Raw genomic sequence first — 14,437 nt, 5'->3', positions numbered from 1 at the left:
AAGTCATGGTTCGGACATTTCCTGATTAGTTCTTTAAATCTTTCCCACGCCTCGTGAACAGGTTCACGATCATACTGTCTAAAGAAGATGATCTCCTCTCTGATATCAGCGTGGCGAGTAGGTGGGAAGAATTTTGTTAAGAACTTCTCCACTAACGACCCCCATGTGGTGATGGATCCCAGTGGAAATGCATTGAGCCATGCTCTAGCTTGGTCCTTCAAAGAAAATGGAAAAAGTGTTAGTCTAAGAGCATCGTCTGTTATACCAGGTAATCGAAATGCATTTGCAATTTGAATGAATGATTTCAGATGATCATGTGGATCCTCATGTTCCTGCCCTCCAAAATGTCCAATTGTCTGCAACATTTGGAACATCATTGGTTTAAGCTCAAAGTTTGCGTGGGCTGGAATAGGGTTGACTATCCCTGAATCAAAGTTCTGAAAAGCAGTGGTGGCATATTCTCGCATTGCCACGTCTCTGTTGTCCGCCATCTGGATATGGTTGAATTCATCATTTCTTGCATGATCCCTCATATTACCGTTAACAGCAGGTGGATCAACCGGATCACGAGGTGGAATATCTGCCATTGATGTGCTCGTACTCTCTACCTCACTTTCAGGACTGATTTCACCTTCTCTCTCTTTTTGCTTTTCTAGTTGTTTTCGAAGTCTTTGCTCCTTTCGAGTTTTTCGAAGGGTCCGCTCAATCTCAGGGTCAAGGGGTAGAAGAAAAGATCTTGTGCTCATGCACTTTAACTTACCCTTGTGAGATAAACGATCAAAAATATAGAACAAAAACGGTGGATGGAAATTACACCCAACAACAATTCACAAAAATAAAAACTAAAAGAATTTGAAAATAATTTTAAAACTAAAGTCCCCAGCAACGGCGCCAAAAACTTGACTAGCGTTATGCTGAACGCACGCACTAAGCGTGGTAACAATTCTATAGATGCAAGCGCACACCTGTCAGAGTAATATAAAATGGATGGAGTATCCAAGTATCGATCCTCAAGGACTTCTAAATAATTTCCAAACTCTAAAGTTTTAATGAATAGTGAACGTTGAAATGAGTGATTTTTGTAAAATGGGAAGTGGTCACAAATAATGGTTTTGGATTTGGGATTTGGTCTTATAATGGTAAAACCTAGCCCGAATGACTTCAAGTTAGCCAACAAAGAATCAAGGATATGCTAAGGACGATATGCATTTTACTTTAGGAACCAACGACTACGCTTTTCACTTGACTTATGTCTAAGCAAGTTCAAAGTCCTAAGACATTCCCTAATATGTCTATTATGAGAGATATCTTAGTTTTAGGATGGAAATAGTCGCAACCTCGGGTTAAGGTCCTATGTCTAGGCTACTTAAGCGGAACCCTTATGTCTAAGGCGCTCCTCTCCTCGGTTTAACCACTCAACAATGCAAATAAGCAACCTTTTCAGTATTGACTTGTTAAGACTTACAGTGGCCTTCTCTAAATCCTAACTTTTTGGGAAAACATGTTGAGCAATGAATGGAAAGCAAAAACACTACTTCTTAGCAACCCTTTTTAGACATAAAAGGCTAACTATCCATAACCGGGCTAAAGACGGGAATTTAGAAAGACATATTGAAGAAAATACAGCAAGTAAAATGGTTGAAATTGGAATGCATGTGTGAACAACAAAAGTTAACTAACAGAGAGTTTTTATCGGGATTGAGAGCTTCGCCCTTCTCTTTCAAGCAAGGGGGAGTGTCACGTGCTCTTTCCTCAAAAAACACAACTCTCTTAACTAAAAATAAAGTAAAGGCAAAGGGAAGATGAGCAAAGTGCTGGATTTTTATATATTTGAATAAGTAGAAAATAACTAAGTACAAATGGAAACAAAACAAAGCTCAATAAAGGAATGTAAAGTGCTCGGGATTTAAAAACCAAAAGCAACTAATGAAAGCAACTCAAAAGTACTTAGAAAGCAACAAAGAAACACTAAAAATGATCAAGAGAAGGAAGCAAGGCTTGATGCATTTGGTGGAGAAGCTGCTGGAATTTATAGCTGTGCAGAATTGGTTAGGTAGGTCCTAAAACAATGGTGAATCACCCATTTCCAACTCTTTTGACTGACCAAATCGTGCTCAAACTGATAGTGGAACACTTCTTCTAAACGTATGCATCGGTTGGAACCACCAAAACGCATTGGAAGATGCGTTTCATTAACGGCAAAGTTGGAAGAAAAACTGTTTTTCTGCAGGCTTCCCAGGCGCCTAGCGCCTCCCATGATGTTTTTTCTTCTTTTTGCTTCTTTTGATTAATTTCCACTCCCAAATTGTCCTAAAATGTCATAAATATAATATAAGCCAATCACAAACCATCATATATGAATTTTGCATGAATTGGAACTCAAACGACCGAGAAAAAGTCTGAAACAAAGTTAAAACATAGTAAAAACAGCATCTAAAACCTTCTTTTTACGCATGTAAACAAGCGTAATCAGTACACATAAGGTACAACACAAAAAAGGAGAGATATTAGTCCATTGAGCAAAAATATGAATCCATTGTAAAATAGGGGCAAACCCTGTAGACCAAAAATAAAAAAGGGAAACATTTAAAATTATGGGAGAGCAGAGACGTGAGCAGTAGCATGATCCAAGGCATTATGATAAAGTAGGCCATTAGAGATAAGATTCTGTTGATGCTCGTCTAAGGCGCAGCTAGGTCTTGTAGTCTAGAAGCGCTCGAAAGCCTCGTTGATCAGCTGAAAGTTGACATTAGGATACCTCCCATGCAATCGGCTAAGCACGAAGTCGACACTCTCCCACTGAACGTCCCTATAAAAGTATCGACGAGAGTGAGATGAGAGCGAATACCTCTGACGAACCACGAATAACAACGGGAGATAGACGAATGAGAGAAATGAGAGCGAGAGAGAAAAAACAAAGAAGGGATAGAGAGTTTGAGACTATGACGACAACGAGATGAGAGAGAAAAGAGACAGGCGGCACATTCTAAAGACTTTGAAAGAAACCCTAGAACTTAAATAACATGTATTTATATACTCTATTCGGTTCAAGTTGAACCAAAAATGTTTTTCCCAAACCTATGAACCAAACCAAACCTATTGGTACTAAAAATTTTTAACCCAACCCATACCGAGCATTTACTTAACCCAACCCAACCCTTATAGTTTGGGTAGGGTTGGTCGGGATCTTCGGGTTACCGTTTTTTTAACACCCCTAGAGACTGAAGGTTAAAAAGATAACTATGGTTCTAATATAGAAACCAAGCTTCAACATATTGATATATTATTAAGTCACCATGGAGCTTGAAGGATGTTAGATGGGTTCAACTTTATTTAGAAGGTAGATCAAGGGGTATACTGACTTTATGGGATTAAAGTAAAGTCCAAGTGCTTGAAGTCCTAGAAAGAAGATTTTCAGTAACTATTTCTATTTCTATTTCTTTTTCTCACTTGAATAATGTGGTCATTACTAATGTTTATTGGCCTAGTGACGACAGAGATAGAGAGTTCCTTAGGACTGAGCTCTGGAGTATTGCATGATTTTGTGATAAATTTTGGTGTCTTGGATGAGATTTTAACGTCACAAGATGGACTTCAGTCTGATCCTCAGTAGGTGGATGAGATTTTAACGTCACAAGATGGACTTCAGTCTGATCCTCAGTAGGTAGAGTCACAAGAGGCATGAGGCTGTCACAAGAGGCATGATTCTCTTCAAAGCTCAGGAATCTCAGAATGTCTTTTAAGCAATGGAGTTTTCAAAATGAAAAGAAACACAAAGAAGAGGAAGAGAATATTATTTCAGAAATATCTTTAATTGATGAGGCTGGAAAATTTATGGGTATTTCTCCGTCTGAGTATGCAAAGAGATGCTCTTTAAAGAAAGACTTATTGAATTTATGCATAGAGGACGAGAAGAATTTGATTCAGAAATCTAAGATACAATGGCTAAAAGAAGGAGATGAATATAGTAACTTTTTTCATAGATACTTGATTCCTCGAAAAAGAAAATCTGAATATTGAATTGAATGATGACTAGGGAACCTCCCTTGTAAATCAAAAGGAAATTGAAACAGAAATCATTAGTTTCTATGATGGCTTGTACAAAAGTGAGGGTATTCAAAACATTTCTCCAAATGAGTTTAATTGGAGACTTACTTTGAGACAACATAGCAACTTGCTAGAGAGGAAGTTTGAAGAAGTGGAAGTTTGGAATGCCATTAAATCCCTTGTGAGAAATAAGGCCCATGGGCATAGTTTTGACAACATTGGAAGGGGAATTTTATGAGACTCGAGGCATACAATAATAATATCTCGAAACAATAAATCTCGGTAAACAAAGGGAATAAATCGGGGAAGAAAATCAGAAAGATCTCACTTAGAAAGTGGCACCAACTACCCACTGTATCTGACTGTCGGCAACTCCAAAAGAAATCTCCACCGTCCAGATTGACGACCCTCGTGTTACGAACACGCTGTCAAAATTTCACCTCGATCGGACCACGGATCGACCTCCGATCGTGCAAAAAACGTCACTATAAGGAATTTAATTTCTTTTCCTTTTTCTTTTCTGTTTTCTCTCCTCGATCTACATACATAGACTTTCCTTCTCTCCCCTCAATTGTGTTTTAACCGGCTAGGTTAGTAATATATATATATATATAAAACCCTAAAACATTAATGGCCCATGTGGGCCTTAAAGTTAGGCTTTTCACACAATGTGAAAAATACCCAACAAATCTCTCCCTTTTTCACTGTGTGAAAGAAATTGCCATCCCAGCAACGGAACGACAAAACTCAAGTTTTTCTCTTGGTAGATTCTTTGTCAACATATCGGATCCATTATGATCAATATGTATCTTCTTAAGTTCAAACAGTCCGTCATTGAGAACATCTCTCATCCAATGATACCTCACATCAATATGTTTCGTTCTCGAATGAAATGTTGAATTCTTACCAAGATGAATAGCACTTTGATTATCGCAGAATATCACATACTGTTGTTGCTTGAAGCCGAGCTCCTGTATAAATCTCTTCATCCACAACATCTCCTTGCACGCCTCTGCTGCTGCATGATTACGCTTGTTTACATGCGTAAAAAGAAGGTTTTAGATGCTGTTTTTACTATGTTTTAACTTTGTTTCGGACTTTTTCTCGGTCGTTTGAGTTCCAATTCATGCAAAATTCATATATGATGGTTTGTGGTTGGCTTATATTATATTTATGACATTTTAGGACCATTTGGGAGTGGAAATTAATCAAAAGAAGCAAAAAGACGAAAAAACATCATGGGAGGCGCCAGACGCCTGGGAAGCCTGCAGAAAAACAGTTTTTCTTCCAACTTTGCCCTTAATGAAACGCGTCTTCCAATGCGTTTTGGTGGTCCAACCCATGCATACGTGTAGAAGAAGTGTTCCACTATCAGTTTGAGCACGATTTGGTCAGTCAAAAGAGTTGGAAATGGGTGATTCACCATCGTTTTAGGACCTACCTAACCAATTCTGCACAGCTATAAATTCCAGCAGCTTCTCCACCAAATGCATCAAGCCTTGCTTCCTTCTCTTGATCATTTTTAGTGTTTCTTTGTTGCTTTCTAAGTACTTTTGAGTTGCTTTCATTAGTTGCTTTTGGTTTTTAAATCCCGAGCACTTTACATTCCTTTATTGAGCTTTGTTTTGTTTCCATTTGTACTTAGTTATTTTCTACTTATTCAAATATATAAAAATCCAGCACTTTGCTCATCTTCCCTTTGCCTTTACTTTATTTTTAGTTAAGAGAGTTGTGTTTTTTGAGGAAAGAGCACGTGACACTCCCCCTTGCTTGAAAGAGAAGGGCGAAGCTCTCAATCCCGATAAAAACTCTCCGTTAGTTAACTTTTGTTGTTCACACATGCATTCCAATTTCAACCATTTTACTTGCTGTATTTTCTTCAATATGTCTTTCTAAATTCCCGTCTCTAGCCCGGTTATGGATAGTTAGCCTTTTATGTCTAAAAAGGGTTGCTAAGAAGTAGTGTTTTTGCTTTCTATTCATTGCTCAATATGTTTTCCCAAAAAGTTAGGATTTAGAGAAGGCCACTGTAAGTCTTAACAAGTCAATACTGAAAAGGTTGCTTATTTGCATTGTTGAGTGGTTAAACCGAGGAGAGGAGCGCCTTAAACATAAGGGTTCCGCTTAAGTAGCCTACATAGGACCTTAACCCGAGGTTGCGACTATTTCCATCCTAAAACTAAGATATCTCTCATAATAGACATATTAGGGAATGTCTTAGGACTTTGAACTTGCTTAGACATAAGTCAAGTGAAAAGCGTAGTCGTTGGTTCCTAAAGTAAAATGCATATCGTCCTTAGCATATCCTTGATTCTTTGTTGGCTAATTTGAAGTAATTCGGGCTAGGTTTTACCATTATAAGTCCAAATCCCAAATCCAAAACCATTATTTGTGACCACTTCCCATTTTACAAGAATCACTCATTTCAACATTCACTATTCTTTAAAACTTTAGAGTTTGGAAATTATTTAGAAGTCCTTGAGGATCGATGCTTGGATACTCCATCCATTTTATATTACTCTGACAGGTGTGCGCTTGCATCTATAGAATTGTTACCACGCTTAGTGCCTGCGTTCAGCATAAACCACCAGTCGCTGCAATATATTCTGCCTCAGTCGTACGTAGAAAGTGTAACACACTTCTGTAGTCTTGACTGTCATGACACTGCACCACCTGCAAATGTCATCAAATATCCGGAAGTAGACTTTCGGTTATCTAAATCTCCTGCCATATCTGAATCAGTGTAACCGACAAGCACTGACTTTCCACTTCCAAAACTGATCTTCAAATTGGAAGCACCCCGCAAGTATCTCATAATCCATTTTACTGCCTCCCAATGTTGTTTTCCTGGATTTGACATAAACCGACTAACAACACCAACAACATAGGCAATATCCGGTCTAGTACATACCATGGCATACATCAAACTTCTAACTGCTAAAGCATATGGAACTCTGCTCAGCTCTTCCTTCTCTTTATCTGTAGAAGGACTCTGTTTGCTACTCAGTTTAAAATGATTGGATAGAGGAGAACTTATTGCTTTAGCCTTGCTCATGTTGAATCTTTCAAGCAGCTTCTCTATGTAATGCGCCTGAGACATATACAATTTATTGGATGCTCTGTCTCGTGCTATACGGATTCGAAGAATCTTCTTCGCTGGCCCCAAATCCTTCATGGCAAAGGATTTGCTTAACTGTTTCTTCAACGTGTCAATTCTTGAAATATTTCTGCCAACAATCAAAATGCCATCAATATAAAGCAACAGTATAATAAAGTCATTATCAGAAAACTTCTGCACAAATACGCAATGATCAGAAGTAGTCTTCTTGAAGCCTTGCTCCCCCATAACTGACTCAAACTTCTTGTACCACTGCCTCGGTGCCTGTTTCAACCCGTAAAGACTTTTATTCAACTTGCACACAAGATTCTCCTTGCCTTTCTCCTCAAATCCCTCTGGTTGTTCCATATAAACCTCTTTATCTAAATCACCATGTAAAAATGCAGTCTTGACATCCATCTGCTCAACCTCCAAGTCAAGGCTCGCTGCCAAACCCATAACTACATGTATAGAAGACATCTTCATAACAGGAGCAAAGATTTCATCAAAGTCAACACCTTTCTTCTGATTGAACCCTTTGACAACTAGTCTCGCTTTGTAACGCGGTCGTGAGGTGTGTTCTTCTTGTTTCACTCGATAAACCAATTATTTTTCAGTGCGGTTTTTCCTTTAGGCAACTTGATAAGGTCAAAAGTGTGGTTTTCATGCAATGACTTCATTTCATCTTTCATTGCATCAATTCACTCTCTTTTGCGTTCATCTTCCATGGCCTCCTCATAACTCTCAGGTTCTCCCCCATCAGTCAATAACACATACTCATGAACTGGATAACGTGTAGAAGAACGCCGATTTCTGGTAGATCTTCTAAGTGAAACCTCTGTAGCAACCTCTGTAGGAACTTCTGTTTCTGCAGGCTATTCATGAACATCATCTACCTCAACCTGTTCTGGACTCTCTACTGTACCATCAAACTGATCATTCTGAACCTCATTCTCAGTTTGCGTAGAAGGTTGTGTCAAAGGAACTGAATCCAAGTCAATCAAACCATCATTGTGCTGAAACTCTGTTTTATCTGTCTTCTCAATATCTTCTATGGTTTGGTCTTCAATAAATACAACATCTCGACTTCTTATGAGCTTCTTCTATACTGGATCATATAGTTTATAACCGAACTCATCTTGGCCATAGCCAAGGAACACACATTGTTTTGTCTTTGCATCAAGCTTCAATCTCTCATCTTTAGGAACATGTACGAAAGCTTTACACCCAAAGACACGTAGGTGATTATAGGACATCTCCTTATCTGACCAAATTTTGTCCAGGACTTCAAAATTCAAAGGAACACATGGCGTGAGATTCAAAACATGCACAACTGTGCTTAATGCTTCACCCCAAAACGATCTTGGCAACTGTGACTATGAAAGCAAACATCTGACTCGCTCAACTAGTGTTTTGTTCATTCTCTCAGCTAGCCCATTCAACTGAGGAGTCTTCGGAGTTGTCTTTTGATGTCCAATACCATGACTTCTGCAATATTCATCAAAAGGTCCACAATATTCGCCTCCATTATCGGTTCTGATGCACTTCAACTTCTTACCAGTTTCTCTTTCAACAAGGGCATGAAACTGTTTAAACACTTGCAACACTTGATCTTTAGTCTTCAACATATAGACCCAAGTTTTCCTCGAACGATCGTCTATAAATGTCACAAAATATGAGGAACCTCCAAAAGTTTTTGTCTTCATAGGACCGTATACATCAGAATATACCAAGTCAAGTATATTTGGCTTCCTTGAGTGTTGAGACGCCTTAAAGGAAACTCTAGTTTGTTTCCCAGCTAAGTAATGAGCACATCTTTTCAGAGGTGCATTCTTTATACCAGAAAGATGATTTTTCTTGGCTAAAATCATCAATCCCTTCTCACTAATGTGACTGAGTCTCTTATGCCATAATTCAACACTCTTCTCATCATCTATTGTATTTATTGCAGAATCAATAACCATTGCTTGCATCAAATACAGTGAGGAACAGTTCTCCCCCTTAGCTACAATCATTGAGCCTCTAGTAAGCTTCCATTTGCCATTGTAGAAGGTATTGCAGAAACCTTCGTCATCAAGCTTACCTGTGGAAATTAAATTCATGCGAATATCAGGGATATGTTTCACATTCTTCAAAACCAGCGTAGTACCATTCTTGGTCTCCAAGTGCACATCACCAATACCGATGGCTTTTGCTGATCCATCATTACCCATCCTAGCACAGCCGAAATCACCAGATGTGTAGGATGCAAAGAAGTCCCTCCTGGATGTAGCATGAATTGACGCGCCACTATCAATCACCCAATTGCTCCGCTGTGTAGTTAGATTAATAACATCTCCATCAAATAAGATAAAGAAATCCTCAGTAGCTGCAGCAACTTTATCTGCGTCATTACCATCATCATTTTTCTTTTCCTTACCTTTATCATTTTTTTTTCTCTCTTCAGTTGTCGACAATACTTCTTTATATGCCCTTTCATGCTACAATGATAACACTCAACATTCGATAATCGGCCGCTCTTACTTTTGCTTCTGTCTCTACCCTTCAGACCTTTACTCTTACTTCTTCCCTTTCTTTCAGTAACAAGAACCTCTGACTGTGATGAATAGCCCTGTGATTTTCTTCTCATCTCTTTATTTAAAACACTGCTTTTCACCATGTCCATACTTATTACTCCATTTGGGGCTGAGTTCGATAACGAAGTTCTGAAAGTCTCCCACGAGTCCGGCAATGTACCAAGAAGCCATAACCCTTGTATCTCATCTTCAAACTTAATTTTCATTCCAACAAGCTGATTAATGATACCTTGGAATGTATTCAAGTGATCTGACATAGGTGTTCCATCTTGATACTTCAAAGCCATCATTTGCTTTATCAGAAACAATTTATTATTGCCAGTTTTCGGGGCATATAACGACTCAAGCTTGTTCCACATAGTCTGTGCATGTGTTTCTTCTCCAATATGATTTAGAATATTTTCTTCAACCCAATGTCTAATAAAGCCACAAATTTTTCTATGACATATTTCCCATTCTAAATCAGTTTTATCTTCAGGCTTCTCAAGTGAAAAAACAAGAAGATAGAAATTCTTCACATATAAAACATCTTCAATCTTCCATTTCCAAACTTGATAATTTGAGCCATTCAAGGTCACCATTCTACTTGTACTAGTTTCCATTGTTCAACACAAGGCCTAATTAATTTTTAACCTCGCTCTGATACCACTTTGTTGGGATAAACACTTAAATTTATGGACCAATTATCCCCTCTTGTGTGAACCTAGTAGGAAATAGCAAGTAAACATAATAATCCAAACAAGCACATGACACAAGCAATTTTAACGTGGAAAAACCCCCTCAATGTGAGGAGTAAAAAACCACGGACTGAAGTCAAAATCTCCACTATAATCAATAATGGGTACACCAAGTTCTCCCTAGCAACAACTAGAGGCATACAATAATAATATCTCGAGACAATAAATCTCGGTAAACAAAGGGAATAAATCGGGGAATAAAATTAGAAAGATCTCACTTAGAAAGTGGCACCAACTACCCACTGTATCTGATTGTAGGCAGCTCCAAAAGAAATCTCCACCGTCCAGATTGAAGACCCTCGTGTTACGAACACGCTGTCAAAATTTTATCTCGATCGGACCACGGATCGATCTCCGATCGTGCAAAAAACGTCACTGTACGGAATTGAATTTCTTTTCCTTTTTCTTTTCTGTTTTCTCTCCTCGATCTGCGTGCGACTTTCCCTCTCTCTCCTCAATTGTGTTTTAACCGGCTAGTAATATATATATATATATAACCCTAAAACATTAATGGCCCATGTGAGCCTTAAAGTTGGGCTTTTCACACAATGTGAAAAATACCCAACAAAGTAGTGGCAAGTATTTATGGTAATGATTGTTTTGGGTGAAATGTTTCTAGGAAGAAATTTGGAAGCTGTTGCAACCCTTGGTTTAATATCCAAAATAAGTGGTTTACGGTATTGAATCACTCCTTTTTCCAGGTCAAAAAATGGAAAACATATCCTCTTTTTGGCATCATGTATGGTTGGGCGATTCTATCTAAAAACTAAGGATAAAGATACTAGACAGACATATACGAGCAGAAAGAGAAGAAATAAATTCTTTATTTTCCAAATTGATTGATCAAAGAAGAAGAATAAAGGCACTATATATAAGTTACAAGAGGAAACAAAATCTACGAATAAGCTCCTAACTTCCCTAACAAAAAGGAGATTTATTTGCTAAATTTAAACAGTCTAAACAACTTTTAAAACATCTTCTAACTTGGTCCTCATAATATAAACTTCTAACTAATTCAACTCCTCCTCCAACTGGACTATAAAGATTAAATAGTTTTTGGTTGACCAACAATCTTTCAAACACTATCCGCTTTTCAAATAACTTCTAACTAAGTCCACTATCCGCTCAAACGACCTTACGGATATGAGTAAGCTCCTTGTCATTAGTAATTTGGTCCACAAATCGTGCCACATTCAGCCCATCAATAATACTTAAACTCCCAACTCCGTGCCTGGTGTTAAACGAGACAGAGCGCATGCGGCCGTGTTATCTAGTCCTCGCTTATATTGAAAAGTAAAATCATACCTCAACAACTTCACATTGGTATTCACCTGCTACCACGTGTTGCTAGAGTAAGAACTTGAGACTTTTTTTATCCGTGCGGACAATGAAATGTAGGGATGCCAGTGGAGACGATTGCCATTAGCTCCTGCTCATACATGGCTTTCAATTGGTGCATGGACGGTACCACTTGACTAAAGAAAGCTAGCAGTTGTTGATTCTGCATAAGCACTACCCCAACGCCTACCCTCGAGGCATCTGTTTCCACGACAAAAGATTTTGGTATAGTCATCATTGCTGCTTTTAGCCGATCAAAAGCCTATTGTGCATTTTCATTTCAGCCAAAATTATATTTCTTTAACTACTGCGTTAGCGAGAAAGCGATCGAGTTGTAATGGGCAACAAATTTCTAGACACCAATTTAGTTGGATCCACTGCAACTCCTTTAGTCGAAACAAGACGTCCCAGATATTCAATCTGTGACACTGCAAAATGGCATTTTTTAAGATTGGCCACCAGTTGATGATCAACCAAAACCTACAAAATAGAGACCAAATGACTAGCATGGGTGTCCAGAGATGGACTATAGATTAGAATATTGTCACAGAATACGAGCACAAATTTTAGTAAAAATGATCGTAAGAGATCATTCATGATAGATTGAAATGTAGACGGGGCATTACGGAAACTGAATGACATAACAAAAAATTCGTAGTGGCCATAGTGTGTCTGGAAGGCAGTCTTATTAACATTTTGATGGCTGACTCAAATCTGGTGGTAGCCAGATTTCAAGTCAATTTTTTAAAAACAGCCGTCCCAAAAAGCTCATCCACAACTGGTATCGGGAAATTATCTAGTACTATGACCCAGTTCAAAGATCTATTGTCCACACAAAAAACACCAGTTGCTATCTTTTTTCTTGATTAATAATACGACTGGACAAGACGCTTGTACTTAGCTGGATAATGTATGCTGTTAGCATTTCTCTGACCACTTATCAATTTCATATTTATAAAATTATGGATAATGATAAGGTCAAATATTTACTAGGCCTGCCCCAGGAAGGAGCACCATTCTATGGTCATAGCTTCGGGTCCCAAGGTTCAAATATGATGACAAACTTTTGTAACAGCTCTTGGATCACTGGTGGGACAGATTTAGGCATCTCACATGCCTTTGGTGTTTCTATTGCATTCAATTCAACAAGAATGCATTGACCCTCCCTTCGAACTGATTTCATCATGGACTTTACAGAAATTTGGGATTTAACGAGACTACGATCCCCATTTCAAATGAATTATCCATTTGTCCAGATGAAACTCGATCTTTGATTACCTCCAATCACATTGAACCTTTCTGAGTCTCATTATCCATTGAACCCCGACAATAACATATGCACTGCCCAAAGGTCAAGGAAGAAAATCGTTAATAATCTTTAAATCATAGACCATGAGGATTAACCCTTTGCAAATACCATTGGCCCAAATAGAGTCGCCCGTTCACAGCACCACACTGTCACTCGAAGAGAGTGATACAGGTAATCCCAATTCCTTGACCAATTCTTCAGCTATAAAATTATGAGTTACTGTTGCGTCCACCAACTATGTCGACAATGCGTGCAAGTATACACGAATAGTCAATTGTAGTACGTAACGAGATCGTATCCACGGGGATTTTTGGTTTATATTTTAATGATAAAAGCATATACCAACAATTAAAAAATATACAGAGTTGAGTATGAATATTATCTAGAAGAATTAAAACAAAGGAATAACAGGACGACAGAACGTTGCAAGAGACAATAGTTTCAAAGCTATCGACACAAGGAAATAACAGCACAGGAAGCGATAATGGGGGATTAAAAACATGAAGGTGGTCGGTTCCCTTCCAAGACACCCCAAACATGAGTAAATACAACTTCCGTTGCTAAATACCCAAGCACTAAATCCAAACTATAGGCATGATTAGGGGACCCCATTCCTGAGTATCCCTATAGCTATAGAAAAGCGCTAATCACAAGCAAAACAAATCAGCACCCACAAGCCCTTCCGGGTCAATATCGGAGCTAGCATACACGAAACAACGGCCAACAGTAACGCGAAGAATTGAGAAATAAATTCAGATTTGCTTAAAAATAAATGTAGCATGCTAGAGATTCGGTCTCAAGTCAGTTACACCGTGTGAACCTCCCCCGAAATGGGGTTTAGCTCATAATGGGTGAGGAAAACAAAATAGAAGAAGAAGGAATACAACCCATAGCAGAAAATTAGCTAAATGACAGAGAAGAAGAGCAGTCAGTGCAAAGCAGCAGACGAGCTTCCCCTTTCTAGCGTCAGCTCTCCTCCCGAAAATGGGTATATTCCCTCCTTTGATCTTTTCAGCTCACAAATTTTGTCTCCCTTGGGATCTGCATGTCCGTCAGCTAGGGCAACCTTTCCTTTAAATATCGGGTCCCATTTTTAGGGTACTCGACTAGAGATTGTACGGACATAAGTGAATCCCGTGTTTTTGAATTAACTGTACGGACACCCATGCCCTGATATCGCTATGCTCCAGCTTTTATATGCTCCGACTTGACAATTGTTTGGCTTTTCCTCTCTGGTTCCGCACTTCTTTCTCTTCTCGGCTCCTCCTTAAAAACCTGTGCAAAAGAACCACAAATACGAAAGTTTATGTTGTTTTTATCCAAAGTTCTAAAG

At 38.6% G+C, this 14,437-nt stretch overlaps 1 non-coding gene across 1 annotated transcript; it reads left to right on the top strand.

The window, feature by feature from the left end:
- On the top strand, nucleotides 1-106 carry LOC148210772 (small nucleolar RNA R71). The gene has a single exon (XR_015792104.1). It is a non-coding gene; the product is annotated as a small nucleolar RNA R71 (small nucleolar RNA).
- The last annotated feature ends 14,331 nt before the right edge of the window (nucleotides 107-14,437 follow it).

This window comes from Momordica charantia (assembly GCF_013281855.1).
Source record: "Momordica charantia cultivar OHB3-1 chromosome 6 unlocalized genomic scaffold, Mcharantia_2.0 BLBB01000006.1, whole genome shotgun sequence".
NCBI lineage: Eukaryota > Viridiplantae > Streptophyta > Magnoliopsida > Cucurbitales > Cucurbitaceae > Momordica > Momordica charantia.
This window is presented reverse-complemented; position numbering and strand designations above follow the sequence as displayed.